The 20516-nt window shown below is 36.1% G+C and overlaps 22 non-coding genes across 22 annotated transcripts; 11 read left to right on the top strand and 11 right to left on the bottom strand.

Annotated features, from left to right (window-relative positions):
• Positions 1 to 607: 607 nt before the first annotated feature.
• LOC149129879 (5S ribosomal RNA) lies at positions 608 to 726 on the bottom strand. The gene has a single exon (XR_016239643.1). It is a non-coding gene; the product is annotated as a 5S ribosomal RNA (ribosomal RNA).
• Positions 727 to 1420: 694 nt separating this feature from the next.
• On the top strand, positions 1421 to 1539 carry LOC149129878 (5S ribosomal RNA). The gene has a single exon (XR_016239514.1). It is a non-coding gene; the product is annotated as a 5S ribosomal RNA (ribosomal RNA).
• A 968-nt stretch (positions 1540 to 2507) lies between these two features.
• Positions 2508 to 2626, bottom strand: LOC149129877 (5S ribosomal RNA). The gene has a single exon (XR_016239642.1). It is a non-coding gene; the product is annotated as a 5S ribosomal RNA (ribosomal RNA).
• Positions 2627 to 3320: 694 nt separating this feature from the next.
• On the top strand, positions 3321 to 3439 carry LOC149129876 (5S ribosomal RNA). The gene has a single exon (XR_016239353.1). It is a non-coding gene; the product is annotated as a 5S ribosomal RNA (ribosomal RNA).
• A 964-nt stretch (positions 3440 to 4403) lies between these two features.
• On the bottom strand, positions 4404 to 4522 carry LOC149129875 (5S ribosomal RNA). The gene has a single exon (XR_016239641.1). It is a non-coding gene; the product is annotated as a 5S ribosomal RNA (ribosomal RNA).
• Positions 4523 to 5216: 694 nt separating this feature from the next.
• Positions 5217 to 5335, top strand: LOC149129874 (5S ribosomal RNA). Its single transcript, XR_016239904.1, has one exon. It is a non-coding gene; the product is annotated as a 5S ribosomal RNA (ribosomal RNA).
• Positions 5336 to 6279: 944 nt separating this feature from the next.
• Positions 6280 to 6398, bottom strand: LOC149129873 (5S ribosomal RNA). Its single transcript, XR_016239616.1, has one exon. It is a non-coding gene; the product is annotated as a 5S ribosomal RNA (ribosomal RNA).
• A 694-nt stretch (positions 6399 to 7092) lies between these two features.
• Positions 7093 to 7211, top strand: LOC149129872 (5S ribosomal RNA). The gene has a single exon (XR_016239903.1). It is a non-coding gene; the product is annotated as a 5S ribosomal RNA (ribosomal RNA).
• A 945-nt stretch (positions 7212 to 8156) lies between these two features.
• On the bottom strand, positions 8157 to 8275 carry LOC149129871 (5S ribosomal RNA). Its single transcript, XR_016239640.1, has one exon. It is a non-coding gene; the product is annotated as a 5S ribosomal RNA (ribosomal RNA).
• A 694-nt stretch (positions 8276 to 8969) lies between these two features.
• On the top strand, positions 8970 to 9088 carry LOC149129870 (5S ribosomal RNA). The gene has a single exon (XR_016239902.1). It is a non-coding gene; the product is annotated as a 5S ribosomal RNA (ribosomal RNA).
• A 955-nt stretch (positions 9089 to 10043) lies between these two features.
• Positions 10044 to 10162, bottom strand: LOC149129869 (5S ribosomal RNA). The gene has a single exon (XR_016239638.1). It is a non-coding gene; the product is annotated as a 5S ribosomal RNA (ribosomal RNA).
• A 694-nt stretch (positions 10163 to 10856) lies between these two features.
• LOC149129868 (5S ribosomal RNA) lies at positions 10857 to 10975 on the top strand. The gene has a single exon (XR_016239901.1). It is a non-coding gene; the product is annotated as a 5S ribosomal RNA (ribosomal RNA).
• A 950-nt stretch (positions 10976 to 11925) lies between these two features.
• On the bottom strand, positions 11926 to 12044 carry LOC149129867 (5S ribosomal RNA). The gene has a single exon (XR_016239572.1). It is a non-coding gene; the product is annotated as a 5S ribosomal RNA (ribosomal RNA).
• A 694-nt stretch (positions 12045 to 12738) lies between these two features.
• On the top strand, positions 12739 to 12857 carry LOC149129866 (5S ribosomal RNA). Its single transcript, XR_016239900.1, has one exon. It is a non-coding gene; the product is annotated as a 5S ribosomal RNA (ribosomal RNA).
• Positions 12858 to 13807: 950 nt separating this feature from the next.
• On the bottom strand, positions 13808 to 13926 carry LOC149129865 (5S ribosomal RNA). The gene has a single exon (XR_016239278.1). It is a non-coding gene; the product is annotated as a 5S ribosomal RNA (ribosomal RNA).
• A 694-nt stretch (positions 13927 to 14620) lies between these two features.
• Positions 14621 to 14739, top strand: LOC149129864 (5S ribosomal RNA). The gene has a single exon (XR_016239898.1). It is a non-coding gene; the product is annotated as a 5S ribosomal RNA (ribosomal RNA).
• Positions 14740 to 15711: 972 nt separating this feature from the next.
• On the bottom strand, positions 15712 to 15830 carry LOC149129863 (5S ribosomal RNA). Its single transcript, XR_016239637.1, has one exon. It is a non-coding gene; the product is annotated as a 5S ribosomal RNA (ribosomal RNA).
• A 694-nt stretch (positions 15831 to 16524) lies between these two features.
• On the top strand, positions 16525 to 16643 carry LOC149129862 (5S ribosomal RNA). Its single transcript, XR_016239897.1, has one exon. It is a non-coding gene; the product is annotated as a 5S ribosomal RNA (ribosomal RNA).
• Positions 16644 to 17595: 952 nt separating this feature from the next.
• On the bottom strand, positions 17596 to 17714 carry LOC149129861 (5S ribosomal RNA). The gene has a single exon (XR_016239636.1). It is a non-coding gene; the product is annotated as a 5S ribosomal RNA (ribosomal RNA).
• Positions 17715 to 18408: 694 nt separating this feature from the next.
• LOC149129860 (5S ribosomal RNA) lies at positions 18409 to 18527 on the top strand. Its single transcript, XR_016239896.1, has one exon. It is a non-coding gene; the product is annotated as a 5S ribosomal RNA (ribosomal RNA).
• A 944-nt stretch (positions 18528 to 19471) lies between these two features.
• On the bottom strand, positions 19472 to 19590 carry LOC149129859 (5S ribosomal RNA). The gene has a single exon (XR_016239635.1). It is a non-coding gene; the product is annotated as a 5S ribosomal RNA (ribosomal RNA).
• Positions 19591 to 20284: 694 nt separating this feature from the next.
• Positions 20285 to 20403, top strand: LOC149129858 (5S ribosomal RNA). The gene has a single exon (XR_016239895.1). It is a non-coding gene; the product is annotated as a 5S ribosomal RNA (ribosomal RNA).
• Positions 20404 to 20516: the final 113 nt, after the last annotated feature.

The raw sequence follows: 20516 nt of genomic DNA, 5'->3' as shown, positions 1-20516 counted from the left end.
GAAGACACTTGCCCAAGGTGCCACGCAGTGGGACTGAACCCGGAACCATGTGGTTGGAAAAGTTAAGCATCCCAACGGGCATCATCTGGCACCTCGGTAAGGAGAGCTGCAAACAATGACTAAAAGTTCGTGCTCAGTGGTCCAGTCCCTACAAACATATCGAATGCCAGAGGTTGAAAGAGATAGTTCACTGCCAGTTCCCAGAACAAGGATATGAATTTTTTTAGAAACTAACGCAACTATTATCTCCCTTTATAGAGTCACAGAATATGCAAATCGTTTGAATTATGGGAGAGAATGCTTTACACTATTTGTTCCTGTTCTCTCAGGTTGATGGTTGTTCAACAGTGAACATGACATGAAAGCTATTTTCAATATCTTCACGGGAAAACTTTTCAGCTGCACGATCATCACTGTCAACATGTTTCATGGATAAGTAGTAGTCTCACAAGAGGTTCCCACCCGCTGAATTTTGGTTAATCTGCGTATGCTTTCTGTATTTCATATTGAAAGTAAATCGAATCCACTTTCTATTATCATATTACATTATCAAAATTCAATTTGTTTAAATTAATTTTTTTAAAAATGTTAAAAGAAGCAAAAAAAATGCTTACAGCACCTAGGGTTCCCAAGCGGTCACCCATCTAAGTACTAACTAGGCTCGATGTTGCTTAACTTCGGTGATCGGACGAGAACCGGTGTTTTCAACGTGATATGGCCGTAAACATCAGAGAAGTAAATTTTAATGTATTTATTCTATAATATCATACTAACGCAATTTTATTTTTCAGAACATTTGATTTCTTTCAATTTATATAGAAATTGAGGCTTTAACATTTATTTTTTTGCAACTTAAAAGCGAAAAATACGGCCGCACATATATTCATTATTTCTCATTTGCGCGATCAGTATCAATGCTGGTTATAATCTGTAAATAAATTGGTGCTATTTTATATCCGACCCAATGGATATAACGGTCGTATAACGTCATTACACCGGCATATAATAACATTGTTTCGAAAGCACTGGCGCACAAAATGTGAATTGTTTTCTGGTAAAGATGAACGTGTATAACGGGTGCCAAGCAAATAAAAACTTAAATGACCGTAAGAGTGAGAAGGAAAATAGGGAAAGTTAATAAGTCGTTAAAGTGTGCAATGTATAGGTAGTAGTATATGATGTGAATGATTAGTAAGTGTTGTTGCCAGCGTTTAACTGTTCAGCACTGTGAAGGTGAACGATAATTTGTTTTTTATAGAAAGATCGCTAAGATGGCACTGTGAAGATGAAAGATAATGTCTTTTTACCGAAGGATTGCCAAGTTATATACAAAGTGAAAGAAAGAAAAATACATTCTAAAAAATGAAAATGATTTAGTATAAGTTTATAGAATAAATAGATTAAAATTTACTGTATAGATGTTTACGGCCATATCACGTTGAAAGCACCGGTTCTCGTCCGATCACCGAAATTAAGCAACATCGAGCCTAGTTAGTACTTAGATGGGTGACTGCTTGGGAACCCTAGGTGCTGTAAGCATTCTTTTTCTTTTTAATTTACACAAGCTGTAAATTTTAACAAGCATTAAAACAGCGGATTCAATTTATTTTCATCAGGACTTATTCTTTGTAAGCCTGGCACTTATTATATCGTCCACTTTTTGCCGAACCGCTAAGTTACAGGGACGTATACACACCACCATCGGTTGTCATGCGATGTTGGGGAACAGACACAAACATATACACGCACATACATACATATATATATATATATATATATATATATATATATATATATATATATATATATACACATGTATACACATGTATACGACGGGCGTCTTTCAGTTTCCGTCTACCAAAACCACTCATAAGGTTTTGGTCGTCCCGAGACTATAGTAGAAGACACTTGCCCAAGGTGCCACGCAGTGGGACTGAACCCGGAACCATGTGGTTGGAAAAGTTAAGCATCCCAACGGGCATCATCTGGCACCTCGGTAAGGAGAGCTGCAAACAATGACTAAAAGTTCGTGCTTAGTGGTCCAGTCCCTACAAACATATCGAATGCCAGAGGTTGAAAGAGATAGTTCACTGCCAGTTCCCAGAACAAGGATATGAATTTTTTTAGAAACTAACGCAACTATTATCTCCCTTTATAGAGTCACAGAATATGCAAATCGTTTGAATTATGGGAGAGAATGCTTTACACTATTTGTTCCTGTTCTCTCAGGTTGATGGTTGTTCAACAGTGAACATGACATGAAAGCTATTTTCAATATCTTCACGGGAAAACTTTTCAGCTGCACGATCATCACTGTCAACATGTTTCATGGATAAGTAGTAGTCTCACAAGAGGTTCCCACCCGCTGAATTTTGGTTAATCTGCGTATGCTTTCTGTATTTCATATTGAAAGTAAATCGAATCCACTTTCTTTTATCATATTACATTATCAAAATTCAATTTGTTTAAATTAATTTTTTAAAAAATGTTAAAAGAAGCAAAAAAATTGCTTACAGCACCTAGGGTTCCCAAGCGGTCACCCATCTAAGTACTAACTAGGCTCGATGTTGCTTAACTTCGGTGATCGGACGAGAACCGGTGTTTTCAACGTGATATGGCCGTAAACATCAGAGAAGTAAATTTTAATGTATTTATTCTATAATATCATACTAACGCAATTTTATTTTTCAGAACATTTGATTTCTTTCAATTTATATAGAAATTGAGGCTTTAACATTTATTTTTTTGCAACTTAAAAGCGAAAAATACGGCCGCACATATATTCATTATTTCTCATTTGCGCGATCAGTATCAATGCTGGTTATAATCTGTAAATAAATTGGTGCTATTTTATATCCGACCCAATGGATATAACGGTCGTATAACGTCATTACACCGGCATATAATAACATTGTTTCAAAAGCACTGGCGCACAAAATGTGAATTGTTTTCTGGTAAAGATGAACGTGTATAACGGGTGCCAAGCAAATAAAAACTTAAATGACCGTAAGAGTGAGAAGGAAAATAGGGAATGTTAATAAGTCGTTAAAGTGTGCAATGTATAGGTAGTAGTATATGATGTGAATGATTAGTAAGTGTTGTTGCCAGCGTTTAACTGTTCAGCACTGTGAAGGTGAACGATAATTTGTTTTTTATAGAAAGATCGCTAAGATGGCACTGTGAAGATGAAAGATAATGTCTTTTTACCGAAGGATTGCCAAGTTATATACAAAGTGAAAGAAAGAAAAATACATTCTAAAAAATGAAAATGATTTAGTATAAGTTTATAGAATAAATAGATTAAAATTTACTGTATAGATGTTTACGGCCATATCACGTTGAAAGCACCGGTTCTCGTCCGATCACCGAAGTTAAGCAACATCGAGCCTAGTTAGTACTTAGATGGGTGACTGCTTGGGAACCCTAGGTGCTGTAAGCATTCTTTTTCTTTTTAATTTACACAAGCTGTAAATTTTAACAAGCATTAAAACAGCGGATTCAATTTATTTTCATCAGGACTTATTCTTTGTAAGCCTGGCACTTATTATATCGTCCACTTTTTGCCGAACCGCTAAGTTACAGGGACGTATACACACCACCATCGGTTGTCATGCGATGTTGGGGAACAGACACAAACATATACACGCACATACATACATATATATATATATATATATATATATATATATATATATATATATATATACACATGTATACACATGTATACGACGGGCGTCTTTCAGTTTCCGTCTACCAAAACCACTCATAAGGCTTTGGTCGTCCCGAGACTATAGTAGAAGACACTTGCCCAAGGTGCCACGCAGTGGGACTGAACCCGGAACCATGTGGTTGGAAAAGTTAAGCATCCCAACGGGCATCATCTGGCACCTCGGTAAGGAGAGCTGCAAACAATGACTAAAAGTTCGTGCTCAGTGGTCCAGTCCCTACAAACATATCGAATGCCAGAGGTTGAAAGAGATAGTTCACTGCCAGTTCCCAGAACAAGGATATGAATTTTTTTAGAAACTAACGCAACTATTATCTCCCTTTATAGAGTCACAGAATATGCAAATCGTTTGAATTATGGGAGAGAATGCTTTACACTATTTGTTCCTGTTCTCTCAGGTTGATGGTTGTTCAACAGTGAACATGACATGAAAGCTATTTTCAATATCTTCACGGGAAAACTTTTCAGCTGCACGATCATCACTGTCAACATGTTTCATGGATAAGTAGTAGTCTCACAAGAGGTTCCCACCCGCTGAATTTTGGTTAATCTGCGTATGCTTTCTGTATTTCATATTGAAAGTAAATCGAATCCACTTTCTTTTATCATATTACATTATCAAAATTCAATTTGTTTAAATTAATTTTTTTAAAAATGTTAAAAGAAGCAAAAAAAATGCTTACAGCACCTAGGGTTCCCAAGCGGTCACCCATCTAAGTACTAACTAGGCTCGATGTTGCTTAACTTCGGTGATCGGACGAGAACCGGTGTTTTCAACGTGATATGGCCGTAAACATCAGAGAAGTAAATTTTAATGTATTTATTCTATAATATCATACTAAAGCAATTTTATTTTTCAGAACATTTGATTTCTTTCAATTTATATAGAAATTGAGGCTTTAACATTTATTTTTTTGCAACTTAAAAGCGAAAAATACGGCCGCACATATATTCATTATTTCTCATTTGCGCGATCAGTATCAATGCTGGTTATAATCTGTAAATAAATTGGTGCTATTTTATATCCGACCCAATGGATATAACGGTCGTATAACGTCATTACACCGGCATATAATAACATTGTTTCGAAAGCACTGGCGCACAAAATGTGAATTGTTTTCTGGTAAAGATGAACGTGTATAACGGGTGCCAAGCAAATAAAAACTTAAATGACCGTAAGAGTGAGAAGGAAAATAGGGAAAGTTAATAAGTCGTTAAAGTGTGCAATGTATAGGTAGTAGTATATGATGTGAATGATTAGTAAGTGTTGTTGCCAGCGTTTAACTGTTCAGCACTGTGAAGGTGAACGATAATTTGTTTTTTATAGAAAGATCGCTAAGATGGCACTGTGAAGATGAAAGATAATGTCTTTTTACCGAAGGATTGCCAAGTTATATACAAAGTGAAAGAAAGAAAAATACATTCTAAAAAATGAAAATGATTTAGTATAAGTTTATAGAATAAATAGATTAAAATTTACTGTATAGATGTTTACGGCCATATCACGTTGAAAGCACCGGTTCTCGTCCGATCACCGAAGTTAAGCAACATCGAGCCTAGTTAGTACTTAGATGGGTGACCGCTTGGGAACCCTAGGTGCTGTAAGCATTCTTTTTCTTTTTAATTTACACAAGCTGTAAATTTTAACAAGCATTAAAACAGCGGATTCAATTTATTTTCATCAGGACTTATTCTTTGTAAGCCTGGCACTTATTATATCGTCCACTTTTTGCCGAACCGCTAAGTTACAGGGACGTATACACACCACCATCGGTTGTCATGCGATGTTGGGGAACAGACACAAACATATACACGCACATACATACATATATATATATATATATATATATATATACACATGTATACACATGTATACGACGGGCTTCTTTCAGTTTCCGTCTACCAAAACCACTCATAAGGCTTTGGTCGTCCCGAGACTATAGTAGAAGACACTTGCCCAAGGTGCCACGCAGTGGGTCTGAACCCGGAACCATGTGGTTGGAAAAGTTAAGCATCCCAACGGGCATCATCTGGCACCTCGGTAAGGCGAGTTGCAAACAATGACTAAAAGTTCGTGCTTAGTGGTCCAGTCCCTACAAACATATCGAATGCCAGAGGTTGAAAGAGATAGTTCACTGCCAGTTCCCAGAACAAGCATATGAATTTTTTTAGAAACTAACGCAACTATTATCTCCCTTTATAGAGTCACAGAATATGCAAATCGTTTGAATTATGGGAGAGAATGCTTTACACTATTTGTTCCTGTTCTCTCAGGTTGATGGTTGTTCAACAGTGAACATGACATGAAAGCTATTTTCAATATCTTCACGGGAAAACTTTTCAGCTGCACGATCATCACTGTCAACAAGTTTCATGGATAAGTAGTAGTCTTACAAGAGGTTCCCACCCGCTGAATTTTGGTTAATCTGCGTATGCTTTCTGTATTTCATATTGAAAGTAAATCGAATCCACTTTCTTTTATCATATTACATTGTCAAAATTCAATTTGTTTAAATTAATTTTTAAAAAAATGTTAAAAGAAGCAAAAAAAATGCTTACAGCACCTAGGGTTCCCAAGCGGTCACCCATCTAAGTACTAACTAGGCTCAATGTTGCTTAACTTCGGTGATCGGACGAGAACCGGTGTTTTCAACGTGATATGGCCGTAAACATCAGAGAAGTAAATTTTAATGTATTTATTCTATAATATCATACTAACGCAATTTTATTTTTCAGAACATTTGATTTCTTTCAATTTATATAGAAATTGAGGCTTTAACATTTATTTTTTTGCAACTTAAAAGCGAAAAATACGGCCGCACATATATTCATTATTTCTCATTTGCGCGATCAGTATCAATGCTGGTTATAATCTGTAAATAAATTGGTGCTATTTTATATCCGACCCAATGGATATAACGGTCGTATAACGTCATTACACCGGCATATAATAACATTGTTTCGAAAGCACTGGCGCACAAAATGTGAATTGTTTTCTGGTAAAGATGAACGTGTATAACGGGTGCCAAGCAAATAAAAACTTAAATGACCGTAAGAGTGAGAAGGAAAATAGGGAAAGTTAATAAGTCGTTAAAGTGTGCAATGTATAGGTAGTAGTATATGATGTGAATGATTAGTAAGTGTTGTTGCCAGCGTTTAACTGTTCAGCACTGTGAAGGTGAACGATAATTTGTTTTTTATAGAAAGATCGCTAAGATGGCACTGTGAAGATGAAAGATAATGTCTTTTTACCGAAGGATTGCCAAGTTATATACAAAGTGAAAGAAAGAAAAATACATTCTAAAAAATGAAAATGATTTAGTATAAGTTTATAGAATAAATAGATTAAAATTTACTGTATAGATGTTTACGGCCATATCACGTTGAAAGCACCGGTTCTCGTCCGATCACCGAAGTTAAGCAACATCGAGCCTAGTTAGTACTTAGATGGGTGACCGCTTGGGAACCCTAGGTGCTGTAAGCATTCTTTTTCTTTTTAATTTACACAAGCTGTAAATTTTAACAAGCATTAAAACAGCGGATTCAATTTATTTTCATCAGGACTTATTCTTTGTAAGCCTGGCACTTATTATATCGTCCACTTTTTGCCGAACCGCTAAGTTACAGGGACGTATACACACCACCATCGGTTGTCATGCGATGTTGGGGAACAGACACAAACATATACACGCACATACATACATATATATATATATATATATATATATATACACATGTATACACATGTATACGACGGGCTTCTTTCAGTTTCCGTCTACCAAAACCACTCATAAGGCTTTGGTCGTCCCGAGACTATAGTAGAAGACACTTGCCCAAGGTGCCACGCAGTGGGTCTGAACCCGGAACCATGTGGTTGGAAAAGTTAAGCATCCCAACGGGCATCATCTGGCACCTCGGTAAGGCGAGTTGCAAACAATGACTAAAAGTTCGTGCTTAGTGGTCCAGTCCCTACAAACATATCGAATGCCAGAGGTTGAAAGAGATAGTTCACTGCCAGTTCCCAGAACAAGCATATGAATTTTTTTAGAAACTAACGCAACTATTATCTCCCTTTATAGAGTCACAGAATATGCAAATCGTTTGAATTATGGGAGAGAATGCTTTACACTATTTGTTCCTGTTCTCTCAGGTTGATGGTTGTTCAACAGTGAACATGACATGAAAGCTATTTTCAATATCTTCACGGGAAAACTTTTCAGCTGCACGATCATCACTGTCAACAAGTTTCATGGATAAGTAGTAGTCTTACAAGAGGTTCCCACCCGCTGAATTTTGGTTAATCTGCGTATGCTTTCTGTATTTCATATTGAAAGTAAATCGAATCCACTTTCTTTTATCATATTACATTGTAAAAAATTCAATTTGTTTAAATTAATTTTTAAAAAAATGTTAAAAGAAGCAAAAAAAATGCTTACAGCACCTAGGGTTCCCAAGCGGTCACCCATCTAAGTACTAACTAGGCTCGATGTTGCTTAACTTCGGTGATCGGACGAGAACCGGTGTTTTCAACGTGATATGGCCGTAAACATCAGAGAAGTAAATTTTAATGTATTTATTCTATAATATCATACTAGAGCAATTTTATTTTTCAGAACATTTGATTTCTTTCAATTTATATAGAAATTGAGGCTTTAACATTTATTTTTTTGCAACTTAAAAGCGAAAAATACGGCCGCACATATATTCATTATTTCTCATTTGCGCGATCAGTATCAATGCTGGTTATAATCTGTAAATAAATTGGTGCTATTTTATATCCGACCCAATGGATATAACGGTCGTATAACGTCATTACACCGGCATATAATAACATTGTTTCGAAAGCACTGGCGCACTTAATGTGAATTGTTTTCTGGTAAAGATGAACGTGTATAACGGGTGCCAAGCAAATAAAAACTTAAATGACCGTAAGAGTGAGAAGGAAAATAGGGAAAGTTCATAAGCCGTTAAAGTGTGCAATGTATAGGTAGTAGTATATGATGTGAATGATTAGTAAGTGTTGTTGCCAGCGTTTAACTGTTCAGCACTGTGAAGGTGAACGATAATTTGTTTTTTATAGAAAGATCGCTAAGATGGCACTGTGAAGATGAAAGATAATGTCTTTTTACCGAAGGATTGCCAAGTTATATACAAAGTGAAAGAAAGAAAAATACATTCTAAAAAATGAAAATGATTTAGTATAAGTTTATAGAATAAATAGATTAAAATTTACTGTATAGATGTTTACGGCCATATCACGTTGAAAGCACCGGTTCTCGTCCGATCACCGAAGTTAAGCAACATCGAGCCTAGTTAGTACTTAGATGGGTGACCGCTTGGGAACCCTAGGTGCTGTAAGCATTCTTTTTCTTTTTAATTTACACAAGCTGTAAATTTTAACAAGCATTAAAACAGCGGATTCAATTTATTTTCATCAGGACTTATTCTTTGTAAGCCTGGCACTTATTATATCGGCCACTTTTTGCCGAACCGCTAAGTTACAGGGACGTATACACACCACCATCGGTTGTCATGCGATGTTGGGGAACAGACACAAACATATACACGCACATACATATATATATATATATATATATATATATATATATATATATATACACATGTATACACATGTATACGACGGGCTTCTTTCAGTTTCCGTCTACCAAAACCACTCATAAGGCTTTGGTCGTCCCGAGACTATAGTAGAAGACACTTGCCCAAGGTGCCACGCAGTGGGTCTGAACCCGGAACCATGTGGTTGGAAAAGTTAAGCATCCCAACGGGCATCATCTGGCACCTCGGTAAGGCGAGTTGCAAACAATGACTAAAAGTTCGTGCTTAGTGGTCCAGTCCCTACAAACATATCGAATGCCAGAGGTTGAAAGAGATAGTTCACTGCCAGTTCCCAGAACAAGGATATGAATTTTTTTAGAAACTAACGCAACTATTATCTCCCTTTATAGAGTCACAGAATATGCAAATCGTTTGAATTATGGGAGAGAATGCTTTACACTATTTGTTCCTGTTCTCTCAGGTTGATGGTTGTTCAACAGTGAACATGACATGAAAGCTATTTTCAATATCTTCACGGGAAAACTTTTCAGCTGCACGATCATCACTGTCAACAAGTTTCATGGATAAGTAGTAGTCTTACAAGAGGTTCCCACCCGCTGAATTTTGGTTAATCTGCGTATGCTGTCTGTATTTCATATTGAAAGTAAATCGAATCCACTTTCTTTTATCATATTATATTGTCAAAATTCAATTTGTTTAAATTAATTTTTAAAAAAGTTTTAAAAGAAGCAAAAAAAAATGCTTACAGCACCTAGGGTTCCCAAGCGGTCACCCATCTAAGTACTAACTAGGCTCGATGTTGCTTAACTTCGGTGATCGGACGAGAACCGGTGTTTTCAACGTGATATGGCCGTAAACATCAGAGAAGTAAATTTTAATGTATTTATTCTATAATATCATACTAAAGTAATTTTATTTTTCAGAACATTTGATTTCTTTCAATTTATATAGAAATTGAGGCTTTAACATTTATTTTTTTGCAACTTAAAAGCGAAAAATACGGCCGCACATATATTCATTATTTCTCATTTGCGCGATCAGTATCAATGCTGGGTATAATCTGTAAATAAATTGGTGCTATTTTATATCCGACCCAATGGATATAACGGTCGTATAACGTCATTACACCGGCATATAATAACATTGTTTCGAAAGCACTGGCGCACAAAATGTGAATTGTTTTCTGGTAAAGATGAACGTGTATAGCGGGTGCCAAGCAAATAAAAACTTAAATGACCGTAAGAGTGAGAAGGAAAATAGGGAAAGTTAATAAATCGTTAAAGTGTGCAATGTATAGGTAGTAGTATATGATGTGAATGATTAGTAAGTGTTGTTGCCAGCGTTTAACTGTTCAGCACTGTGAAGGTGAACGATAATTTGTTTTTTATAGAAAGATCGCTAAGATGGCACTGTGAAGATGAAAGATAATGTCTTTTTACCGAAGGATTGCCAAGTTATATACAAAGTGAAAGAAAGAAAAATACATTCTAAAAAATGAAAATGATTTAGTATAAGTTTATAGAATAAATAGATTAAAATTTACTGTATAGATGTTTACGGCCATATCACGTTGAAAGCACCGGTTCTCGTCCGATCACCGAAGTTAAGCAACATCGAGCCTAGTTAGTACTTAGATGGGTGACCGCTTGGGAACCCTAGGTGCTGTAAGCATTCTTTTTCTTTTTAATTTACACAAGCTGTAAATTTTAACAAGCATTAAAACAGCGGATTCAATTTATTTTCATCAGGACTTATTCTTTGTAAGCCTGGCACTTATTATATCGGCCACTTTTTGGCGAGCCGCTAAGTTACAGGGACGTATACACACCACCATCGGTTGTCATGCGATGTTGGGGAACAGACACAAACATATACACGCACATACATACATATATATATATATATATATATATATATATATATACACATGTATACACATGTATACGACGGGCTTCTTTCAGTTTCCGTCTACCAAAACCACTCATAAGGCTTTGGTCGTCCCGAGACTATAGTAGAAGACACTTGCCCAAGGTGCCACGCAGTGGGTCTGAACCCGGAACCATGTGGTTGGAAAAGTTAAGCATCCCAACGGGCATCATCTGGCACCTCGGTAAGGCGAGTTGCAAACAATGACTAAAAGTTCGTGCTTAGTGGTCCAGTCCCTACAAACATATCGAATGCCAGAGGTTGAAAGAGATAGTTCACTGCCAGTTCCCAGAACAAGCATATGAATTTTTTTAGAAACTAACGCAACTATTATCTCCCTTTATAGAGTCACAGAATATGCAAATCGTTTGAATTATGGGAGAGAATGCTTTACACTATTTGTTCCTGTTCTCTCAGGTTGATGGTTGTTCAACAGTGAACATGACATGAAAGCTATTTTCAATATCTTCACGGGAAAACTTTTCAGCTGCACGATCATCACTGTCAACAAGTTTCATGGATAAGTAGTAGTCTTACAAGAGGTTCCCACCCGCTGAATTTTGGTTAATCTGCGTATGCTTTCTGTATTTCGTATTGAAAGTAAATCGAATCCACTTTCTTTTATCATATTACATTGTCAAAATTCAATTTGTTTAAATTAATTTTTAAAAAAATGTTAAAAGAAGCCAAAAAAAAGCTTACAGCACCTAGGGTTCCCAAGCGGTCACCCATCTAAGTACTAACTAGGCTCGATGTTGCTTAACTTCGGTGATCGGACGAGAACCGGTGTTTTCAACGTGATATGGCCGTAAACCTCAGAGAAGTAAATTTTAATGTATTTATTCTATAATATCATACTAAAGCAATTTTATTTTTCAGAACATTTGATTTCTTTCAATTTATATAGAAATTGAGGCTTTAACATTTATTTTTTTGCAACTTAAAAGCGAAAAATACGGCCGCACATATATTCATTATTTCTCATTTGCGCGATCAGTATCAATGCTGGTTATAATCTGTAAATAAATTGGTGCTATTTTATATCCGACCCAATGGATATAACGGTCGTATAACGTCATTACACCGGCATATAATAACATTGTTTCGAAAGCACTGGCGCACTTAATGTGAATTGTTTTCTGGTAAAGATGAACGTGTATAACGGGTGCCAAGCAAATAAAAACTTAAATGACCGTAAGAGTGAGAAGGAAAATAGGGAAAGTTAATAAGTCGTTAAAGTGTGCAATGTATAGGTAGTAGTATATGATGTGAATGATTAGTAAGTGTTGTTGCCAGCGTTTAACTGTTCAGCACTGTGAAGGTGAACGATAATTTGTTTTTTATAGAAAGATCGCTAAGATGGCACTGTGAAGATGAAAGATAATGTCTTTTTACCGAAGGATTGCCAAGTTATATACAAAGTGAAAGAAAGAAAATTACATTCTAAAAAATGAAAATGATTTAGTATAAGTTTATAGAATAAATAGATTAAAATTTACTGTATAGATGTTTACGGCCATATCACGTTGAAAGCACCGGTTCTCGTCCGATCACCGAAGTTAAGCAACATCGAGCCTAGTTAGTACTTAGATGGGTGACCGCTTGGGAACCCTAGGTGCTGTAAGCATTCTTTTTCTTTTTAATTTACACAAGCTGTAAATTTTAACAAGCATTAAAACAGCGGATTCAATTTATTTTCATCAGGACTTATTCTTTGTAAGCCTGGCACTTATTATATCGTCCACTTTTTGCCGAACCGCTAAGTTACAGGGACGTATACACACCACCATCGGTTGTCATGCGATGTTGGGGAACAGACACAAACATATACACGCACATACATACATATATATATATATATATATATATATATATATATACACATGTATACACATGTATACGACGGGCTTCTTTCAGTTTCCGTCTACCAAAACCACTCATAAGGCTTTGGTCGTCCCGAGACTATAGTAGAAGACACTTGCCCAAGGTGCCACGCAGTGGGTCTGAACCCGGAACCATGTGGTTGGAAAAGTTAAGCATCCCAACGGGCATCATCTGGCACCTCGGTAAGGCGAGTTGCAAACAATGACTAAAAGTTCGTGCTTAGTGGTCCAGTCCCTACAAACATATCGAATGCCAGAGGTTGAAAGAGATAGTTCACTGCCAGTTCCCAGAACAAGCATATGAATTTTTTTAGAAACTAACGCAACTATTATCTCCCTTTATAGAGTCACAGAATATGCAAATCGTTTGAATTATGGGAGAGAATGCTTTACACTATTTGTTCCTGTTCTCTCAGGTTGATGGTTGTTCAACAGTGAACATGACATGAAAGCTATTTTCAATATCTTCACGGGAAAACTTTTCAGCTGCACGATCATCACTGTCAACAAGTTTCATGGATAAGTAGTAGTCTTACAAGAGGTTCCGACCCGCTGAATTTTGGTTAATCTGCGTATGCTTTCTGTATTTCATATTGAAAGTAAATCGAATCCACTTTCTTTTATCATATTACATTGTCAAAATTCAATTTGTTTAAATTAATTTTTAAAAAAATGTTAAAAGAAGCAAAAAAAATGCTTACAGCACCTAGGGTTCCCAAGCGGTCATCCATCTAAGTACTAACTAGGCTCGATGTTGCTTAACTTCGGTGATCGGACGAGAACCGGTGTTTTCAACGTGATATGGCCGTAAACATCAGAGAAGTAAATTTTAATGTATTTATTCTATAATATCATACTAAAGCAATTTTATTTTTCAGAACATTTGATTTCTTTCAATTTATATAGAAATTGAGGCTTTAACATTTATTTTTTTGCAACTTAAAAGCGAAAAATACGGCCGCACATATATTCATTATTTCTCATTTGCGCGATCAGTATCAATGCTGGTTATAATCTGTAAATAAATTGGTGCTATTTTATATCCGACCCAATGGATATAACGGTCGTATAACGTCATTACACCGGCATATAATAACATTGTTTCGAAAGCACTGGCGCACTTAATGTGAATTGTTTTCTGGTAAAGATGAACGTGTATAACGGGTGCCAAGCAAATAAAACCTTAAATGACCGTAAGAGTGAGAAGGAAAATAGGGAAAGTTAATAAGTCGTTAAAGTGTGCAATGTATAGGTAGTAGTATATGATGTGAATGATTAGTAAGTGTTGTTGCCAGCGTTTAACTGTTCAGCACTGTGAAGGTGAACGATAATTTGTTTTTTATAGAAAGATCGCTAAGATGGCACTGTGAAGATGAAAGATAATGTCTTTTTACCGAAGGATTGCCAAGTTATATACAAAGTGAAAGAAAGAAAAATACATTCTAAAAAATGAAAATGATTTAGTATAAGTTTATAGAATAAATAGATTAAAATTTACTGTATAGATGTTTACGGCCATATCACGTTGAAAGCACCGGTTCTCGTCCGATCACCGAAGTTAAGCAACATCGAGCCTAGTTAGTACTTAGATGGGTGACCGCTTGGGAACCCTAGGTGCTGTAAGCATTCTTTTTCTTTTTAATTTACACAAGCTGTAAATTTTAACAAGCATTAAAACAGCGGATTCAATTTATTTTCATCAGGACTTATTCTTTGTAAGCCTGGCACTTATTATATCGTCCACTTTTTGCCGAACCGCTAAGTTACAGGGACGTATACACACCACCATCGGTTGTCATGCGATGTTGGGGAACAGACACAAACATATACACGCACATACATACATATATATATATATATATATATATATATATATATATATATATATATATATATATATACACATGTATACACATGTATACGACGGGCTTCTTTCAGTTTCCGTCTACCAAAACCACTCATAAGGCTTTGGTCGTCCCGAGACTATAGTAGAAGACACTTGCCCAAGGTGCCACGCAGTGGGTCTGAACCCGGAACCATGTGGTTGGAAAAGTTAAGCATCCCAACGGGCATCATCTGGCACCTCGGTAAGGCGAGTTGCAAACAATGACTAAAAGTTCGTGCTTAGTGGTCCAGTCCCTACAAACATATCGAATGCCAGAGGTTGAAAGAGATAGTTCACTGCCAGTTCCCAGAACAAGCATATGAATTTTTTTAGAAACTAACGCAACTATTATCTCCCTTTATAGAGTCACAGAATATGCAAATCGTTTGAATTATGGGAGAGAATGCTTTACACTATTTGTTCCTGTTCTCTCAGGTTGATGGTTGTTCAACAGTGAACATGACATGAAAGCTATTTTCAATATCTTCACGGGAAAACTTTTCAGCTGCACGATCATCACTGTCAACAAGTTTCATGGATAAGTAGTAGTCTTACAAGAGGTTCCCACCCGCTGAATTTTGGTTAATCTGCGTATGCTTTCTGTATTTCATATTGAAAGTAAATCGAATCCACTTTCTTTTATCATATTACATTGTCAAAATTCAATTTGTTTAAATTAATTTTTAAAAAAATGTTAAAAGAAGCAAAAAAAATGCTTACAGCACCTAGGGTTCCCAAGCGGTCACCCATCTAAGTACTAACTAGGCTCGATGTTGCTTAACTTCGGTGATCGGACGAGAACCGGTGTTTTCAACGTGATATGGCCGTAAACATCAGAGAAGTAAATTTTAATGTATTTATTCTATAATATCATACTAAAGCAATTTTATTTTTCAGAACATTTGGTTTCTTTCAATTTATATAGAAATCGAGGCTTTAACATTTATTTTTTTGCAACTTAAAAGCGAAAAATACGGCCGCACATATATTCATTATTTCTCATTTGCGCGATCAGTATCAATGCTGGGTATAATCTGTAAATAAATTGGTGCTATTTTATATCCGACCCAATGGATATAACGGTCGTATAACGTCATTACACCGGCATATAATAACATTGTTTCGAAAGCACTGGCGCACAAAATGTGAATTGTTTTCTGGTAAAGATGAACGTGTATAACGGGTGCCAAGCAAATAAAAACTTAAATGACCGTAAGAGTGAGAAGGAAAATAGGGAAAGTTAATAAGTCGTTAAAGTGTGCAATGTATAGGTAGTAGTATATGATGTGAATGATTAGTAAGTGTTGTTGCCAGCGTTTAACTGTTCAGCACTGTGAAGGTGAACGATAATTTGTTTTTTATAGAAAGATCGCTAAGATGGCACTGTGAAGATGAAAGATAATGTCTTTTTACCGAAGGATTGCCAAGTTATATACAAAGTGAAAGAAAGAAAAATACATTCTAAAAAATGAAAATGATTTAGTATAAGTTTATAGAATAAATAGATTAAAATTTACTGTATAGATGTTTACGGCCATATCACGTTGAAAGCACCGGTTCTCGTCCGATCACCGAAGTTAAGCAACATCGAGCCTAGTTAGTACTTAGATGGGTGACCGCTTGGGAACCCTAGGTGCTGTAAGCATTCTTTTTCTTTTTAATTTACACAAGCTGTAAATTTTAACAAGCATTAAAACAGCGGATTCAATTTATTTTCATCAGGACTTATTCTTTGTAAGCCTGGCACTTATTATATCGTCCACTTTTTGCCGAACCGCTAAGTTACAGGGACGTATACACACCACCATCGGTTGTCATGCGATGTTGGGGAACAGACACAAACATATACACGCACATACATACATATATATATATATATATATATATATATATATATATACACATGTATACACATGTATACGACGGGCTTCTTTCAGTTTCCGTCTACCAAAACCACTCATAAGGCTTTGGTCGTCCCGAGACTATAGTAGAAGACACTTGCCCAAGGTGCCACGCAGTGGGACTGAACCCGGAACCATGTGGTTGGAAAAGTTAAGCATCCCAACGGGCATCATCTGGCACCTCGGTAAGGCGAGCTGCAAACAATGACTAAAAGTTCGTGCTTAGTGGTCCAGTCCCTACAAACATATCGAATGCCAGAGGTTGAAAGAGATAGTTCACTGCCAGTTCCCAGAACAAGGATATGAATTTTTTTAGAAACTAACGCAACTATTATCTCCCTTTATAGAGTCACAGAATATGCAAATCGTTTGAATTATGGGAGAGAATGCTTTACACTATTTGTTCCTGTTCTCTCAGGTTGATGGTTGTTCAACAGTGAACATGACATGAAAGCTATTTTCAATATCTTCACGGGAAAACTTTTCAGCTGCACGATCATCACTGTCAACAAGTTTCATGGATAAGTAGTAGTCTCACAAGAGGTTCCCACCCGCTGAATTTTGGTTAATCTGCGTATGCTTTCTGTATTTCATATTGAAAGTAAATCGAATCCACTTTCTTTTATCATATTACATTATCAAAATTCAATTTGTTTAAATTAATTTTTAAAAAAATGTTAAAAGAAGCAAAAAAAATGCTTACAGCACCTAGGGTTCCCAAGCGGTCACCCATCTAAGTACTAACTAGGCTCGATGTTGCTTAACTTCGGTGATCGGACGAGAACCGGTGTTTTCAACGTGATATGGCCGTAAACATCAGAGAAGTAAATTTTAATGTATTTATTCTATAATATCATACTAACGCAATTTTATTTTTCAGAACATTTGATTTCTTTCAATTTATATAGAAATTGAGGCTTTAACATTTATTTTTTTGCAACTTAAAAGCGAAAAATACGGCCGCACATATATTCATTATTTCTCATTTGCGCGATCAGTATCAATGCTGGGTATAATCTGTAAATAAATTGGTGCTATTTTATATCCGACCCAATGGATATAACGGTCGTATAACGTCATTACACCGGCATATAATAACATTGTTTCGAAAGCACTGGCGCACAAAATGTGAATTGTTTTCTGGTAAAGATGAACGTGTATAACGGGTGCCAAGCAAATAAAAACTTAAATGACCGTAAGAGTGAGAAGGAAAATAGGGAAAGTTAATAAGTCGTTAAAGTGTGCAATGTATAGGTAGTAGTATATGATGTGAATGATTAGTAAGTGTTGTTGCCAGCGTTTAACTGTTCAGCACTGTGAAGGTGAACGATAATTTGTTTTTTATAGAAAGATCGCTAAGATGGCACTGTGAAGATGAAAGATAATGTCTTTTTACCGAAGGATTGCCAAGTTATATACAAAGTGAAAGAAAGAAAAATACATTCTAAAAAATGAAAATGATTTAGTATAAGTTTATAGAATAAATAGATTAAAATTTACTGTATAGATGTTTACGGCCATATCACGTTGAAAGCACCGGTTCTCGTCCGATCACCGAAGTTAAGCAACATCGAGCCTAGTTAGTACTTAGATGGGTGACCGCTTGGGAACCCTAGGTGCTGTAAGCATTCTTTTTCTTTTTAATTTACACAAGCTGTAAATTTTAACAAGCATTAAAACAGCGGATTCAATTTATTTTCATCAGGACTTATTCTTTGTAAGCCTGGCACTTATTATATCGTCCACTTTTTGCCGAACCGCTAAGTTACAGGGACGTATACACACCACCATCGGTTGTCATGCGATGTTGGGGAACAGACACAAACATATACACGCACATACATACATATATATATATATATATATATATATATACACATGTATACACATGTATACGACGGGCTTCTTTCAGTTTCCGTCTACCAAAACCACTCATAAGGCTTTGGTCGTCCCGAGACTATAGTAGAAGACACTTGCCCAAGGTGCCACGCAGTGGGTCTGAACCCGGAACCATGTGGTTGGAAAAGTTAAGCATCCCAACGGGCATCATCTGGCACCTCGGTAAGGCGAGTTGCAAACAATGACTAAAAGTTCGTGCTTAGTGGTCCAGTCCCTACAAACATATCGAATGCCAGAGGTTGAAAGAGATAGTTCACTGCCAGTTCCCAGAACAAGGATATGAATTTTTTTAGAAACTAACGCAACTATTATCTCCCTTTATAGAGTCACAGAATAAGCAAATCGTTTGAATTATGGGAGAGAATGCTTTACACTATTTGTTCCTGTTCTCTCAGGTTGATGGTTGTTCAACAGTGAACATGACATGAAAGCTATTTTCAATATCTTCACGGGAAAACTTTTCAGCTGCACGATCATCACTGTCAACAAGTTTCATGGATAAGTAGTAGTCTTACAAGAGGTTCCCACCCGCTGAATTTTGGTTAATCTGCGTATGCTTTCTGTATTTCATATTGAAAGTAAATCGAATCCACTTTCTTTTATCATATTACATTGTCAAAATTCAATTTGTTTAAATTAATTTTTAAAAAAATGTTAAAAGAAGCCAAAAAAATGCTTACAGCACCTAGGGTTCCCAAGCGGTCACCCATCTAAGTACTAACTAGGCTCGATGTTGCTTAACTTCGGTGATCGGACGAGAACCGGTGTTTTCAACGTGATATGGCCGTAAACATCAGCGAAGTAAATTTTAATGTATTTATTCTATAATATCATACTAAAGCAATTTTATTTTTCAGAACATTTGATTTCTTTCAATTTATATAGAAATTGAGGCTTTAACATTTATTTTTTTGCAACTTAAAAGCGAAAAATACGGCCGCACATATATTCATTATTTCTCATTTGCGCGATCAGTATCAATGCTGGGTATAATCTGTAAATAAATTGGTGCTATTTTATATCCGACCCAATGGATATAACGGTCGTATAACGTCATTACACCGGCATATAATAACATTGTTTCGAAAGCACTGGCGCACAAAATGTGAATTGTTTTCTGGTAAAGATGAACGTGTATAACGGGTGCCAAGCAAATAAAAACTTAAATGACCGTAAGAGTGAGAAGGAAAATAGGGAAAGTTCATAAGTCGTTAAAGTGTGCAATGTATAGGTAGTAGTATATGATGTGAATGATTAGTAAGTGTTGTTGCCAGCGTTTAACTGTTCAGCACTGTGAAGGTGAACGATAATTTGTTTTTTATAGAAAGATCGCTAAGATGGCACTGTGAAGATGAAAGATAATGTCTTTTTACCGAAGGATTGCCAAGTTATATACAAAGTGAAAGAAAGAAAAATACATTCTAAAAAATGAAAATGATTTAGTATAAGTTTATAGAATAAATAGATTAAAATTTACGGTATAGATGTTTACGGCCATATCACGTTGAAAGCACCGGTTCTCGTCCGATCACCGAAGTTAAGCAACATCGAGCCTAGTTAGTACTTAGATGGGTGACCGCTTGGGAACCCTAGGTGCTGTAAGCATTCTTTTTCTTTTTAATTTACACAAGCTGTAAATTTTAACAAGCATTAAAACAGCGGATTCAATTTATTTTCATCAGGACTTATTCTTTGTAAGCCTGGCACTTATTATATCG

The sequence above is a fragment of the Octopus bimaculoides genome, unplaced genomic scaffold (assembly GCF_046866305.1).
Source record: "Octopus bimaculoides isolate indiv1 unplaced genomic scaffold, ASM4686630v1 contig39, whole genome shotgun sequence".
Taxonomy (NCBI): Eukaryota; Metazoa; Mollusca; class Cephalopoda; order Octopoda; family Octopodidae; genus Octopus; species Octopus bimaculoides.
Note: the sequence above shows the minus strand (reverse complement) of the source record. Positions and strands in the feature narration are given on the sequence as shown.